This window comes from Dioscorea cayenensis, chromosome 11 (genome assembly GCF_009730915.1).
Source record: "Dioscorea cayenensis subsp. rotundata cultivar TDr96_F1 chromosome 11, TDr96_F1_v2_PseudoChromosome.rev07_lg8_w22 25.fasta, whole genome shotgun sequence".
Classification (NCBI taxonomy): Eukaryota; Viridiplantae; Streptophyta; class Magnoliopsida; order Dioscoreales; family Dioscoreaceae; genus Dioscorea; species Dioscorea cayenensis.
In genome coordinates, this window is record NC_052481.1 from 16,161,535 (window position 1) to 16,178,113 (window position 16,579).

The 16,579-nt window shown below is 42.6% G+C and overlaps 1 non-coding gene across 1 annotated transcript; it reads left to right on the top strand.

The window, feature by feature from the left end:
• The first annotated feature begins 6,915 nt into the window (after positions 1 to 6,915).
• Positions 6,916 to 7,021, top strand: LOC120272922. Its single transcript, XR_005540454.1, has one exon. It is a non-coding gene; the product is annotated as a small nucleolar RNA R71 (small nucleolar RNA).
• The last annotated feature ends 9,558 nt before the right edge of the window (positions 7,022 to 16,579 follow it).

Below are 16,579 nucleotides of genomic sequence, written 5' to 3' on the forward strand. Positions count from 1 at the left end.
GTCCTTGAATTGAACAAGAACTCCCAACATTATGTCTTTATAGCCCGTCTTTGCTTCCTTTTTACTCTTCAAGGCATTCACCACCTATATGCATAAAAGAACACCAAATACACAATATGAGACATAAACCATAGTAAAAATGATGCTCAATGCATGTAAAACATATATAAAAATATGTCTACTCAAGCATTTATCACTATGTATGTAAGGATTTCCACGACTCACCATTGCAATGATTAGGAAGCATAATAGAGAGTTCTTGCACTTGAATCGATTATCCTAGGTGAAGCATCATCCGAGTACCCCATCTTTATCGATTGCCTTACCTCCTCCTTACTTTTGCTCTCTTACTCGTTGCCTGTGGATTTGTATTGCAAGCTCATCCAGAGAAGGCACACGGGCGTGCGGTGGCCCTTGTGAATCACCATGCGATTGCCACATGCCCGTGGGCAATTTCGGCATGGGCGTGTGAATTCCTGCAGAGTTTGGCGGATTTTCCCGAGAGCACACAGGGGCGTGGACTCACCCCTGTGGGCGACCTTGTGAACCACGCACAGGCTTGGGTAATTTCCACACACCCATGCGACCCTTTGCAGAGGAGTTCCCTCCATCCCGAGAAAACACAGGGGCATGTTGCTACCCCTGTGAGTGTTGCATGTGAATGTCCACGCCCGTGCAGAATTTCCTCACGGGCATGTATAACACTTTTTTTCGGATGTCTAGAGAAGCCACTGGGGCGTGCGGCTGCCCCTGTGGGTCGGACGCACGGGCGTGGGTATTTTCCACACGCCCGTGCGAGAGCAGTCAGAGTCGAATGAGTGTTTTCCCAAGAGCGCACAGGGGCTTGCTTGCACCCCTGTGGCTCTTTTGTAATGAAGCGCACTGGCATGGGTAATTACCGCACGCGCGTGTGGATGCACAGAACATCAAGGGTCGTGAGTTCTTTTTAAAGAAGATTAGTTTCTTACCCTCTTCACTTCCTCTATTCGTTTGGAAACATTCTCACATCAGTCTCCGACTCCATAGCGCCAATTTGGTAGGATTTTTGTGCGGTTTTCTGGCCAGTCCCTCATTTTCTCATTCCATCTCATTGGTAAGCCCTATTTATCATCTTCTTTGCCAATTCATGGTTTCCATCGATTAATATGGTTAATAAGTCTTCGTTTCTTGAATAGGAAAAATGATTTATGTTCAGAATGAAGTTAGAAGTACTTTTACGTAGTATTTTTGGATTTTTGAAACGCGACCGTGCGGTTTTCACGGCCCGTGGTTCCACACGGCCGTGCAGAAATTCCACACAAGCATGTGGATTTCTGCAGCATTATTTTATCAACTTGTTTGATCGATTTCGTTTCAAGTTTTGTAGATTATGGCTCCTCGATCGAAGAAGCAAGCTGATAAGAGGCCTAGTGAGTCATCCGCTGAGCCTGAGGGTATGAGGTTTGTGATTCCAGAGCATCAGGTTCGCTATGAGCGCTTGTCGAAACTCTGGTTTGGAAAGACTCGATTCCTGGACATGACTATAATGCGAGATTTACAGCAGGGAGATGAAGTTGCTGATGAGGTAGATGATCTCATTTCAGCAGGTGGATGGCGGCAGTTATTGATGATTAGGGAGCCAGCCATTCGAGAGTTTGTACTGGAGGTATTATCATCATTCGAATTTGAGAGATCATACGCAAGCTTCGACAGTTTGGACACCATTCAGTTCAGAGTATTTGGACACCACTATACTTTGAGCGTCACTCAGTTTTCAGTATGATTTAGCTTGTATGAGGAGGCATTCACAGATACAGAGGAGTACGCTTAGTTACCGACTGATTATCCTTGAACCTTGACCCCGTAGAGAGCTTACAGAGTGCTATGTGGTCAGGGTCAGTACGAGCCGGGGTTGTCCAAGGCCACGTGCCTTTCCTGACCTGCATACAGATATTTACATGCCATCATGAGTAGGTCGGTGAATGGCCGTGGTGACAGCATTGGTGTTTTGAGCTGACAGGAATTACTATATCTGTACTTGATAGTGCAGCGCGTACCGATTCACTTAGGGCACATCATGGCAAAGTACATCAGACATCAGGGGCACTATGCTAGACTGGGAGCGATCTTCTCGGGCCCCTACATTACGAGATTAGTGCTAGGCATGGGTCTCTTGGATTCGATTCGCGGGGCCGACAAGATAAGTATACGTGCTTCCCTGAGCCTAGAGACGATGAGGTTAATGGGCATGGTCCGCAGGGTTCGGACAGGGGTTTTTGCTTTAGTGCTACCAGCTCCAGAGATAGCCTAGGATGAGGGTGATGAAGCCGGGGCATCTCAGCCCGCTCCCGAGCCTCAGCAAACCCTGATGGAGTCCGAGGCACCTCCAGTGGCAGAGGAACCACCCCCCGTGCGTATATTTTCACCATCTCGAGCTTATGATCGCTTTGAGAGGCTCGAGAGCGCTTTGGGGGTGATACAGACTGAGGTAGCTGAGGCTCGAACCGAGATTACAGATATTAGGGATACGCAGGCCACTCAGTACACAGAGTTCATGGCACGTTTCGACGTATTACAACAGATCTTAGAGCGTGACGTCGCCTCATCATTTGTCTTGCGGCCGAGGACTCCTCAGGCCTCCTCAGTTCCTCCGGCACCCTCATCCCCTACCCCGGCACCGGTGGACCCACCATGTGCATCTTCACCAGCAGCAACAGCAGCACCTGAGCCCAAGGGCTACACCGACAATTGATTTTTAGTTCTTTTTCTTTTATGCATTTTATTTAAGACTTGTTCACTCAGAAAGGATTCTCCTTCTGAGTTTATTTTCATTTTGCATCTTCAGTTATATTCATTGTCTATCTTTTATATATACTCGAGATATTTTGTTTTTATTGAGCTTCACTGAACCCCCTCGTGTATGCATGCAGATGGTCTTGTCTTCTTGGGAATGTAGACTTAGTCATGGGCACGGCCAAGGTGCTTAGGCACTTCGCCGTGTGAGCTTCATAACCCGACGGAACACTACGCCCATGGAATTAGCTTCATCAAAAGCAACACTAGGAGTCAGGTGAGTATTGTTTTGATTGCTTCTCCAACATTTACTTTTGAATGATATACATTTTGAGTGAGCTTGCATGTGTACATTGAGGACAATGTACAACTTAAGTGTGGGGAGGGAGTTTCATAGTGCACATATTCTTTTCTATTGTTCTTGATTGATATATGCTCACATAGGCAATGGCGGTTCACCTTAGTTGCAAGGATTGTATTCTTGAGTTTAAGAGAATTTCTAACATTGAATGTTTTCATGCTCTAGTTCTTGCTTGAATTTCTAGGAATTTTTGCCCGATTTACACTTAGTGCACGACTCACTCTTAAAACTCTTTTGGAAACTCAAGTTTGATGTTAAAGGGACTAGTTATAGTTGTTTCTTGTGTTAAAAAAATAATAATAATAAAAAAAAAAGAGTTGTATTGTTCATTTGTGCTTGTTGGGTGGAAAGAGCTACGACCTATGAAGTATGAAGCTACTCTCATAAGTCGGATACTAGCTATGCCCTAATGAGAAAAAAGAGCTATCTCATAGGATGAGTGAAAGCTACCACTCTGGTAGAAAAAGCTATCACCTCGAAAGTGTGAAAGCCACCTTAGCGGCCGCTTTGGAGAGGGCTACCTTAGAGGATGTGTGAAGCTACTACCATCTTTGAAATTGTTGTCACCATTGTAGATAAATTAGTCCCTTGTACTTAGAACTTTGAGGAGTATACTTTCGGTTGACTTGAATGAGTTCACACACGTACATGATTTCGGGTTTTGTTTCCTTTTTGATTCAAGTTTTTAGCTAGAGCATTGACTTTTCGTATTTAGTGTTGAAATTTCTCTCACTTGTACAATGCTCTCTTTGTATATTTTGGTGAACCTAAGGCCAAGAACTTTCAATATTTTCTTCATTGATGCACTTAACATTTTAATTTTTGCTTGAGGACAAGCAAAAGCTTAAGTGTGGGGGAGTTTGATAAGTGCTTGTGAGGCAAAGTATGAAGGAAAGAAGCCAATGTGGATTACAATGCACCGATTTTGGAGGAAATCTTGCTAAGGTTCAAACGCGAAGACATAGGTCGATGTGAGATGCTAGAGTGTGTGCCAACCTCCTCGTATTCGAGTTTGGCACATCCATTTGGAGGGGCACAAAGGCAGTCACACTCGAGCATTCCGACCTATGCACATAGAATAAGAGCTCCATCAACGTGCCTATCATTGAAGAAGCAAGTGATCCACGACGTGAACGTGTGCCCGTTTGCGTTACTTTGATGAAAGTATGGATTCGGGAAGCTATTCGGGAAGCTTCTGTCGAGGCGTATCCTATATCGGACGAGGGAATCCTTGGACGATGAGTAGACGACTTTCCACAAGACCAACGATATGATTATCGAGGGGGTTTCTTTATGGATTCATTGCTTTTACATTCTATTTCTTTGATTGTACTTAGCTCCATGGAGAGCTAAACCCCTAGTGGGTACTTGGGTATTTGTGAACCCTAGGATGTATTCATTTCATTGAATGTCTTTATTATGCTTTCGATTAATTGATGTTTATTGTGAGTTCCAACCTTGAATGCTTGATTGTATGAACATTTCCCCTAGAGTGACACTAGGGTTAAGAGTTCTCATTGGTAACCTTGTGAGTGAGTGACACACCACGAGCGTTAGACAAAGCTAGGTTGGAGAGGGTTGAGAGGGTGAGTCGAGAGGTACAGAAGCGTCCCTTTCCCCTCCGACGTGATAGATTCTACCTCCGTTCCTCGAGTTCTTTGCTGCCATAATAGAGTGAATGGTCTAAGGGATGAACTTCTACTGGGGCTTAGTTGCACATGCAACAGAGTGAAGCGTTGAGGTGATCTTAGTATCTAGGGCTTAATCGTGGTTAGGGACCTTCCACCTGGACCAAAGGGTTAGGTCTATAATTAGGAAGAGATTTATCACTTGGAATCCCTAGAGCTCTTTGCAACTCTATTTGAGTCTGAGGTTGAGAGGTTATCTAATCTCTCCTCCGGAACATGTATAGAGTTAGGCATAGTTGACCTCAGATTTGGGACTATGTAATTAAGGATTTTCACGACTCACCACTACATTGATTAGGAAGCATAATAGATGGTTGTTGCACTTGAAACAATTATCCTAGGCAGAGCATTATCCGAGTACCCCATCTTTATCGATTGCCTTACCCCCTTTCTTTACTTTTGCTCTCTTACTTGTTGTATTTATTGTTGAGAATTGAATCATTGTCACACTTATCATCATTGATCTTTCACATAGCTAAGAATCAAATTAAGTATTTTTATTCCCTATTCCCTGTGGATTCGATACCCGCTCACCCATGATTATTACTTCAACAAACTCGTGCACTTGCGGGATATACGCAAGGGGATTTTGTCATGAGTCAGTATGTGAGTTTGTCATCTCCAATCCTTAGTTTCAACTCCCCACCGTCCATGTCGATCAATACCTTGGAAGTGCATAGGAATGGCCTCCCAAGTATCAAAGGAACATCTACATCCTCCTCGACGTCCAACACTACGAAATCCACCTTGACAAGCACATCTTCAATGATGCCCCTCGGATGTCTCACTATTCTGTCTGGTAATTGCAATGTCATCCAAGTGGGCCTAGGCTCTCCCAAGCTTAGCTTCTGAAAGAATGAGTATGGCATGATGTTGATATTAGCCCCAGAATCCGCTAATGCCATCTCTTCACCCAAATTGCTAATGTTGTACGGAATCACAAAGCTTCCGGGGTCCTTCTTCTTGTTCGGCACATTCTTTTGCAACACTGCCGAACAAGAGGCATCTAAGATCATCGATGCACTCTACTCTAACTTTCTCTTGTTGGGCAAAAGATCATTCAAGAACTTGGCATACCAAGGCATTTGAGACAGTGCCTCCACAAAAGGAATATTAATGTGTAATTGCTTAAATAGTCCCAAGAACTTCTTGTATTGCTCATTATTTTGGGTGTTCTTCAAACTTAAAGGATAAGGGATTCCTTGCTTGTAAGGTGGAGGAGCCATCTCCTTTTCTTTATTGGCTCTCTCCTCAACCTCCATGACCTTGGGTGCTTCAACATTGGTCTTCTCACGTGGAAGCCTACCTTGAATCTCACGCCCACTTCTCAGTGATTGCCTTCACATGGTCTCTTCGATTAGCCTCCGTATTGCTTGGCAAGCTTCCTTATGGTCTCTCCGATAGAGACTTCGTGATTTTCCCTACTTGATTTTCTAAATTATGCAATAAAGCGATGTGGTTACGAAGTGTAGCCTCGACTGATTGGAACTATGTATTTGATGATTGCACAAATCGGGTCAAGGCTTTCTCTAGATTGGACATCCGGGTCTCCAAGCCTGAAACTCTATTCTCCATGTTTGGGGCTTATTGTTGTTGTTGAAAACATGGTGGTACAGTCACCTTTTGATGACCTTGGTTGTTCCATGAGAAAGTAGGGTGATTCCTCCAACCCGAATTATAGGTTTTGCTATAAGGATTTCCTTGGTTTCTCATTGCATTACCCACGTAGTCAACTTGCTCAACAGAGGGTGTACCACCAATGGCTATCGGGCAATCGGATGGGGCATGTCCCCACCATATGCATCACAACTCGTTACGGCAGCCAATTTCGGAGAAGTTATAGTGTCTAACATCTTACTCAATGCCTCAACTTGGGCCGCCAACGATGTAACTGCATCTACCACATGGATGCCGGCCACTTTCTTCTTCTCCCTAACATTCCATTGGTAGCTGTTCAACCCCGTTTCTTCAATTAATTGACATGCATCTCCGGGGATCTTGCTACCCAAGGTAAGTCATGCGGCTCCATCAAGTAGTTGTCTTATACTTGAGTTCAAACCATTGTAAAAAGTCTAAATGATCATCCATTCTGGAAACCCATGTTGAGGACATTTTCGCAGGAGTTCCTTGAACCTTTCCCATGTTTCAAATAGAGACTCCAACTCCATTTGCATAAAGGATGAGATCTCATTCCTAAGCTATGCAGATTTTTATGGAGGAAAATAACAGGCAAGAAAAGCTTCTACCATGTCCTCCCATGTAGTGGTCGATGGTCTAGGTAATGAGTGTAGCTACTGCTTCGCTCTCCCCTTCAAGGAATATGGGAAGGCTCTCAATTTGATGGCATCATCCATAACACCATTGATCTTGAGCATATTACACACTACTAAGAAATTCTCTATGTGACTGTTTGGATCCCCATCAGCCAAACCATTGAACTGTGCGAACTACTGTAATATGTGGATGAATGCCGGCTTTAGGTCAAAATTCTGAGCTATGATTAGGGATTGCACAATGCTAGATTGTGTCCCCAATGCAGACGGTCTAGCATAATCAGAGAGTGTTCTCTGTTGTTAATTATATTTCACCATGTTGTCAAACACTTCAACTTTCACTTCAGCTAGACTTGATGATTGTTGCATAGGTTCTTTACCCCTTCTTCTGAGTATATGTTCAAGTTTGGTATTACCTTAAATTAATATTTAAGGGTTTTCTCGGGTCATACATGGAACTGCACCAAAAATAAGAAAACAAAATTAGAACGATGGTAGAATAAGAAGACATCAAATAGAATGAATAAATGAATAGCTAAAATAGCAAAGTACAAAGTATCTCTAAACGCCTACTCCACGTCAATGGAGCCAAAAACTTGACAACGCCCCTTGCGTGTGACCCGCAAGTGCACGGGACTGTCGAAGTAATAAATCCCAAGTAAATGGGGCATCGTATCAACATAGAGCAGTAAATAAAAAATACCTAAATTGCTACTTAACCAAGTAAAGATGAATAATGATTATGTTGATAAGATGTGATGTAAACATAAATAAAAGGAACAAGAATGAGAGGCACAAGTAATTGAGAGGTAAGGCAATCAATAGAAGTCGGGTACTCGGACAATACTCCTCCTAAGACTTATGCTTCAAGTGCAAGACCTACCATTATACTTCCTAATTATTGCTCAATAAGTCGTAGAAATCCTAAAGTACTCGATCCTAAACCGAAGGTCAACCGTGACTAACCCTACACTATCTCTAGGTGGAGAAATCGCTCAGTCTCAACACCTCACACTTCACAAAGTTTCATAGAGTTCTAGGGATTCCAAGTGATAAACCCTATTCTTATGTGTAGATCTAACCCTTTGGGTCAGATGAAAGACCCCTAGTTACAATTAAGCCCTTGATACTAAAGTCACTTCAACGCTTCACTCTGTTGCTCATGCAACTAAGCCCTAGCGGAGTTCATCCCTTAGCACTTCACTCTATTGTAACTGCTAAGAACTCTAGGAAATTGACATAGGATAAATCAGATCGGAGGGGAAAGGCGATGCTCCGTTACATCTCGACCCACCCTCTCAACCCTCTCCAATCTACTTTGTCTACCCTCTTGGCGTTTCACCTATCCACAAAGATTACCAATATTGACATTCAACCCTAGTGTCACTCTAAGGGAGAAATTATTCAACAAGCATTCAAGATTGGAACTCAAATAAAAGCATCAATTAAGGAAAGCATAATGGAAGGTCAATGAAACAATAACATACTAGGGTTTACAAAATTCAAGTACCCACTAGGGTGTTTAGCTCTCCATGGAGCACAATACAATCAATAATTAAATCGAACGTAAAGATAAGCAATCCATGTGAAAACCCCCTCAGTATTAATGTCAATGGTCATGTTGAGTAACCACGTTTTCTCCAAACGTCCCCTTGTCGTGACTAGGGCACACCTCACCGGATTGGTGCCGATGAAAGCTCCCCCAATAACCTTCTTCCAAGCGAAATGTGGTGTTGAATCCGGAGAACCACTCCAAAGACGTGCCAAAAGCCTCTCAAAACCCTAGCTGACGGCCTCTCAAAAGATGGAGAAAAGTTGGAGATAAGGGTAAAAGATGATCAACAAAATCTGGCTGAATCGCGGCTAAAATAGGGCTGGAATCGGGTATCCACACGCCCCTGTGGATTTTCCACACGGGCCTGTGGAATTTCCACATCGGCCTGGATAATTTCCACATGCCCGTGTGGATTCTCTGGAAACCTGATTTTTTGGCGGCTGTGAACAGTAACTGCTACAGTGTCTTGCTATATTGATTTGCTACATTCACCTGGTACAGTGCTCCACCGAAACACTCCCAATTCCACACTTTTCATCGAGGCAACATAAATAGGCATGTGTTTATGCCGTAGATTGCAACTCTTCTTCAATCAAAAGCCTCGTTGGTGAAGATCTTCCTATCAATGCACAAGTCGGGGTATGCAAATGTGACTACCTTCGTGCCACTCCAACTCATTGTAATGGCTTGAATAAATTGAGGTTGGCACACATTCATGTATCTGACAGCCCCACTTGTGTCATCTGATTTGTTCCTTCCAAGATTCAACCAAATAGTGCATTCACGATCTACTTTTGGCTTCATTTCTCAAAACATGGCTTCACAACCCTATATGCGCAAAAGAACAAAAATACACATGTATTAACACTTAAACCTGATAAAAGTAATGCTCATTGTAATTAAAGAACACTTCATATTCTTAAGACAAAAGCCTTTATTAGTTTCTTGATAAGTGCTTGTGTGTTAAGAATGCGAAGTATTCTTTCCTTACGATGAGCATGACTTTTATTATGCTTAAGTGCTAATACATGTGTATCTGTGTTCTTTTGCGTTTGTAGGGTTATGAAGCCAAGTATTAAGAAAAGAAGCCAAAAGTAGATCGTGAACGCCATACTTGGTAGAATTTTAGAAGAAACAAACGCAAAGACACAAGTGGGGCTCTAAGATACGTGAATGTGTGCCAACCTCCATGTATTCAAGCCATTACAATGAGTTGGAGGGGCATTATAGCAAATCATTGTAGTAATTTACCTTAGCAGTTACTGTTTACAGCGGCCAAAATCAGTATTCCAAAAAATTCACATGGCCGTGTGGAAATTCCACATGCCTATGTGGAAATTCCATAGGAGCGTGTGGAACATCCTGATAAGTGTCTAAATGCAGGTGTTTTCATATATATATATTCTATTCACTTTGCATGTATTTTGTGATGTTTGATGCCCGTTTTATGCTTAATCGTCTATTATTTGCTTTATAGGACATAAGGAAGCCATGGAGAACAAGAAGATATCATTTGGGCAAAAAGAGAAGAAAACAAGAATTTCATACTACCCCTATACTACCCAGTATGAGGGCCGTATGCACTATAGCAGCGGAATGATTCAGAGTGTCTGCCTAGATTTCCATACTACCTAGTATACGGGGTTGTATGGAGGCCGTATGCACCCCGTATGGAACGTGAATCTAGGGTTTTTGAGTGCTATACGACCCCCATATGACCCGTATGACCGGAGGGGTATATATACTGACTTTTAGGGCAGAAAAGGAACTTTTTGGCTAGACTTTTTGCTGGGCCTATTTTGGGAGACACTTGAGAGGCTAGTGGCGACCTTGGGTAGGAGAAGAAGGGCAAGGAAGCTAGAAGGTCATCCAAGCCCAAGGTCCAAGACTCTCAAGGCAAGAAGGCAACTTCATTCAAGGGGAGATCTACCACGATTTGAAGGAAGGAGACCCGCGGCTAGAGGAAGCGTCATTGGGCACTCCTTTGGCGGGGAAAGCGTCATTCGGCATATTCTTCACCTCCTCCTCCACTATTTCATCTAGGGAGTGTCATTTATGCTTTTGTTTCATGTTTTGCTTGTTTGTATTGCTTGTTGTGGGATGATGACACACTAGACCCCCAAGGGCACCAGGTGTTGGTGAACCTTGGGGGGTTTTATCATGTATGTTGGATGATAACTTGTTAATTCCATGTTTGGGTAATTTTGAGATTTAATCCATTGTTTTCATGCTAAGTGCTACACTAAGGAGAAATCCGTAGCTCTTTTATGAGTGATGCATGTAGATGTGACTTTCTCGCATGTATTAGATCATGAATGGATTAGAAGGGGATACTTGTATCATCACACCAAGAAATCGGGTGAGATTTCCTCATACTTAATGCAATCGTAGGGATGTGGATTTGGGAGAAATTCCTATCTATGTTCGTATGGGATTAGGGTTCAATTGCCGAGAAATTGGGGTTGTTCTAATCTTTCAATCTCATGGTCCATTTTACCCTTGCATCTTTAGATCATCATCCATGTTTCATGATAACCCCTCAAGGGGATCCACATCCATAGACCTTTGTATTTCATTGATTCTCTTGCTTGCTCATTGCTTGTTCTCTCTAATTTGTTGGCAAATATCATTTTAGCTTTAATTACATTTAGTAGAGTAAAATCCATCGCTTGAGATCTTAGGCTAGATAATAGCTCAAGAAAAGTAATAGGAGATCCTTAGACCCGTGGAATACGATCCTCGTGTCTTCACACGAGGTATTACTTGGCGATCCTGTACACTTGTGGGGAAGCAATCAACAATTCAGGTTGAAGGAGCCATCCGAATCTTTCATGGAGTAATCAAGGGCAATTGAAGACAATGGTACCACCCGGTTTCCAACAACAATGACAAGCCCCAAATATGGAGAACTAAGTTTCAAGGTTGGAACACAGGATGGTTGATTTAGAGAAAGTTTTGACAAGATTCGTCCAATCATCGGATACAAGGTTTCAATCAGTCAATGCTACACTTCACAACCACACTACGTCATTACACAATTTAGAGAATCAAGTGGAGCAAATTGTGAAGTCATCATCAGAGAGACCTCAAGGAAGCTTGCCTAGTAACCACGAAACCAATTCGAGAGAACATGTGAAGGTGATCCCTTTGAGAAGTTGTCGTGAGTTTGAGGATAGGCTTCCAAGCGAGACAACTGATGTTAAAGCACACAAGGTCATCGAGGTTGAGGAGAGAACAAAAGGAAAAGAGGTGGCACCCCCTCCTTTCAAGCCAAGAATCCCTTATCCTTCAAGATTAAAGAACGACCAAAATGATAAAGAATACAAGACGTTTCTAGGTCTGTTCAAGCAAGTGCACATCAACATACAATTTATGGAGGCATTATCTCAAATGCCTTGCTATGCAAAGTTTCTCAATGACCTCTTGAACAACAAGAGGAAGTTGGAGGAAAGTGCATCTGTGATATTAGATGCTTCATGTTCGGCTGTGTTGCAAAAGAATATGCCAAACAAGAAAACGGATGATAAGTGTTTGTGTGATAAGAATACGAAGTGTTCTTTCCTTATGATAAGCATTACTTTTATTGGGTTTTAACGCTAATATGTGTGTATTTATGTTACTTTCATGCATATAAGGTTGTAAAGATGAATCTTAGAGAAAGAAGCCAATGTAGATCGTGAGTGCACCATTTGGAGGAAATCTTGAGAAGGTTCAAACACAAAAACATAAGTCGGGTTCAAGATGCTGGAATGTGTGCCAACATCCTTGTATTCAAGCTAGCACAATGATTTGGAGGGGCATAGAGGCAGTCACATTCTAAGTATTCCGGCTTGTGCATGTGTAACAAGATCTCCTCCAATGTGGCCTTTCATTGAAGAAGAAAAGCGATCTACGATGTAAACGTTTGCCCATTTACGTTACCTCGATGAAAGCATGGTTTCAAGAGTGTTTCAGACCGACACTCTAGCAGGGTATTGTAGTAGAATACTGTAGGAAGTACTATTTATGGTCAGTTGAAGAAGGAGTTATCTAGAGAAGCCACATGGGCGTGTGCAAATTCTACACACCCGTGCATTAATTCCACATGGGCCATGTGAAATATTCACATGGGTGTGTGGATTCCCGATTCCAGCCCTATTTAAGGCCGATTTCAGCCCCGATTTCAGGATTTTTTTCTCCATCTTTTCCCCAACTTGAGAGAGGACTGTGGCTAGGGTTTTGAGAGGTATTAGCTAGGAATTGGGAGAGGTTCTATGGCTCCGACATCATGCTCCATTTGGAAGAAGATTAGTGGGAGAACTTTCGTCAGCACCGATCAGCTGAGGTGTATGATAGGTCGGACAAAGGGACCTTTGGATGAGTAGAGGACTCCCCACAAGACCATCGTCATGACTATCGAGGGGGTTTTCTATGGATATATTGCTTTTACATTCGATTTCATTGATTGTAGTTAGCTCCATGGAGAGCTAAACCCCCTAGTGGGTACTTGGATTGTGAACCCTAAGATGTATTCGTTTCATCGAACCTTGTTATTATGCTTTCATTAATTGATGTTTTCATTGAGTTCTAATCTTGAATGTGTTGATTGTATGAATACTCCCTTAGAGTGACACTAGGGTTGAGAGTTCTTCTTGGTAACCCTTGTGAGTGAATGACACAACACGAGAGTTAGACAAAGCCAGATTGGAGAGGGTTGAGAGGGTGAGTCGAGAGGTAGCGGAGCGTCCCCTTTCCCATCCAGTGTGATTTATTCTACCTCCAATTCCTTGAGTTCTTTGCAGTCATAATTGAGTGAATGGGCTAAGGGATGACCTTCTGCTGCGGTTTAGTTGCGAGTACAATGGAGTGAAGCGTTGAAATGATTTTAGCATTTAGGGCTTAATTGTGGCTAGGGACCTTCGGCATGGACCAAAGGGTTAGGTCTACATATAAGAATAGGATTTATCACGTGGAATCTATAGAACTCATTCCAATTCTGTACCAGTGCAAAGTTGAGAGATTGTTCAATTTCTCCTCCGGGACATGTATAGGGTTAGGCATGGTTGACCTTAGATTTGGAACCATGTATTAAAGAATCTCCACGACTCATTAATGCATTAGTTAGGAAGCATAATAGAGTGTTTTTGCACTTGAAACAATTGTCCTAGGCGGATCAATATCTGAGTACTCCATTTATACCGATTGCCTTACCTCTCTTTTACTTGTACTCTCTCTCTTGTCTTTTTTAGTTTTGTTTGCATTACATCTTACCACACAAATCACTATTCATATTTTGCTTAGTTAAGAAACAACTTCAGTATTTTTACTCCCTATTCCCTATGGATACGATACCCACTCACCTGGGATTTTATTACTTCAACAAACCTGTGCACTTGCAGGACATACGCAAGGGGCGTTGTAAAGTTTTTAGCGCCGTTGCGGAGGAATTGGTGTTTAGAGATACTTTGCACTTTGTTTTCTTAGCTATTCATTTATTCATTCTATTTCACATCTTCTTTTCTATCATCGTTCTTATTTGTTTTCTTTCTTTTTGTTCAGCTCCAGGTTCATGACCTGAGGGAACCCCTCAATATTGATTGATGGAGATCTAGAGCTCGAACGTACACTTAGAAGAAAAGAGAAAGAACCTATATAAGAATATTCTAATCTAGCTGATTTGGAAGTTTAAGGATCAGATAATATGGCCGAACTAAATGAGAAACAAAGGACATTGTCCGATTATGCCAGACCTTCAGTATTGGGGACACAATCGAGTATTGTGCGTCCCGTAATTACAGCTCAGAACTTCAAGTTGAAACCGGCATTCATCCACATGTTGCAGCAATCCGCACAGTTCAATGGTTTGGCCGATGAGGATCCAAATAGTCATATAGAGAACTTTCTCGTGGTGTGTGATATGCTCAAGATAAACGATGTGACAGATGATGCCATCAAGTTAAGAGCCTTCCCATTTTCCTTAAAGGGAGAGCGAAACAGTGGCTACACTCATTACCTAGAGCATTAATTACCACATGGGAGGAGATGGTAGAAGCTTTTCTTGCCCGTTATTTCCCTCCTGAAAAATCTATAAAGCTTAGGAATGAGATCTTTTCCTTTGTACAGTCGGAATTGTAGTCTCTATTTGAGACATGGGAAAGTTTAAGGAGCTCCTGAGAAAGTTCCCGCGAGAAGGATTCCTGGAGTGGATGATTGTTCAGACCTTTTACAAAGGGTTGAATTCGAGCACAAGGCAACTTTTGGATACGGCAGTAGGAGGTACCTTAGGTAGCAAGACCCCCAGTGAGGCCCATCAACTAATTGAAGGAATGGGTTAAATAGCTATCAATGAAATTCTAGGAAGAAGAAGAAGGTGGCCGGGCTTCATGAGATAGATGCAATAACTTCATTGGTGGCTCAAGTGGAATCATTGAGTAAGAATTTAGATATTCTAACTTTGAATAGAGTGGCGGCCATGATTACTTGCACCGGGTGTGGTGGAGAACATGCTCCATCCGATTGCTTGATCTCTATTGGTGATGCATCTTCGGTTGAGAATGTTGATTTTGTTGGCAATGCGATGAGGAATCAAGGGAGTCCATATAATAATACCTACAATCTGGGTTGGAAGAATCATCCCAATTTCTCATAGAGTAACCAAGTTCCACAAAAGGCCATGGGGACACCGGGTTTCCAATAACAACAAACCCCAAACATGGAGAACCGAGTTTCCAGTTTGGAGACCCGAATGACCGATTTGGAGAAGGCCTTGACTAGATTTGTGCAATCATTAGATACAAGGTCTCAATCAATTGAGGCTACACTTCGCAACCATGCCGCTTCTTTGCACAACCTTGAGAATCAATTGGGGCAGATTGCGAAGTCTCTATCAGAGAGATCACATGGAAGCTTGCCAAGCAATACCGAGACCAATCCTAGAGAGCATGTGAAGGCAATCACTTTGAGAAGTGGTCGTGAGGTTGAAGGCAGTTTTCTGATTGAGAAGCCCAATGAACACACACTCGAGGTCATAGAGGTTGAAGAAGGAACAAGCAAAGAGAAGGAGGTGGCAACCCCACCTTTCAAGCCAAGAATCTCTTATCCCTCTAGGTTGAAGAATGACCAAGCGGATGAACAGTACAAGAAGTTCCTAAGTTTGTTCAAGAAACTCCACATCAACATTCCTTTTGTTGAGGCATTGTCTCAAATGCCTAATTATGCAAAATTCTTGAAGGACTTGTTGACTAACAAGAGGAAGTTAGAGGAGAGTGCTTCAGTGATCTTAGATCCTTCTTAATAGACAGTTTTGCAAAAGAACATGCCAACAAGATGAAAGACCCGGGAAGCTTTATCATTCTGGGTAACATTGGCATTTTAGGTGAAGAAATGGCATTGGCGGACTCAGGTGCCAGTATCAATGTCATTCCATACACCTTTTTTTAGAAGCTAGGCTTGGGCGAGCCTAGGCCTACTCGAATGACTTTGCAATTGGCGGACCAAACGGTGAGACATCCGAGGGGTATCATCAAAGATGTGCTTGTTAAGGTGGATAAGTACATATTTCCTGTAGATTTTGTGGTGCTAGACATAGATGATGATGCGGATGTACCCTTTATACTTGGGAGGCCGTTCTTGCAGACTTCCAAAGCATTGATTGACATGGATGGTGGGCAGCTAACTTTGAGAGTTGGAGATGACAAGCTCACATTCCGCCTTGCTGAAGCCATGCGGCATTCTCTTGATTTTGATGATACTTTGTATTTTCTAGACACTACTGATGGGATTGTTGATGAATACATATAGGAAATGTTCATTTCAGACCCTTACGAGTGTTTGTTTGACCAAGAGAAGGAAAATGAAGAAGTAATGATGCTTGGCTCGATGGAAGAAGTACCGTCTACCGCGGGGATCCTGAAGAAGGTGATCTGGAAGATGAAAAGGGTGGGAGACACCA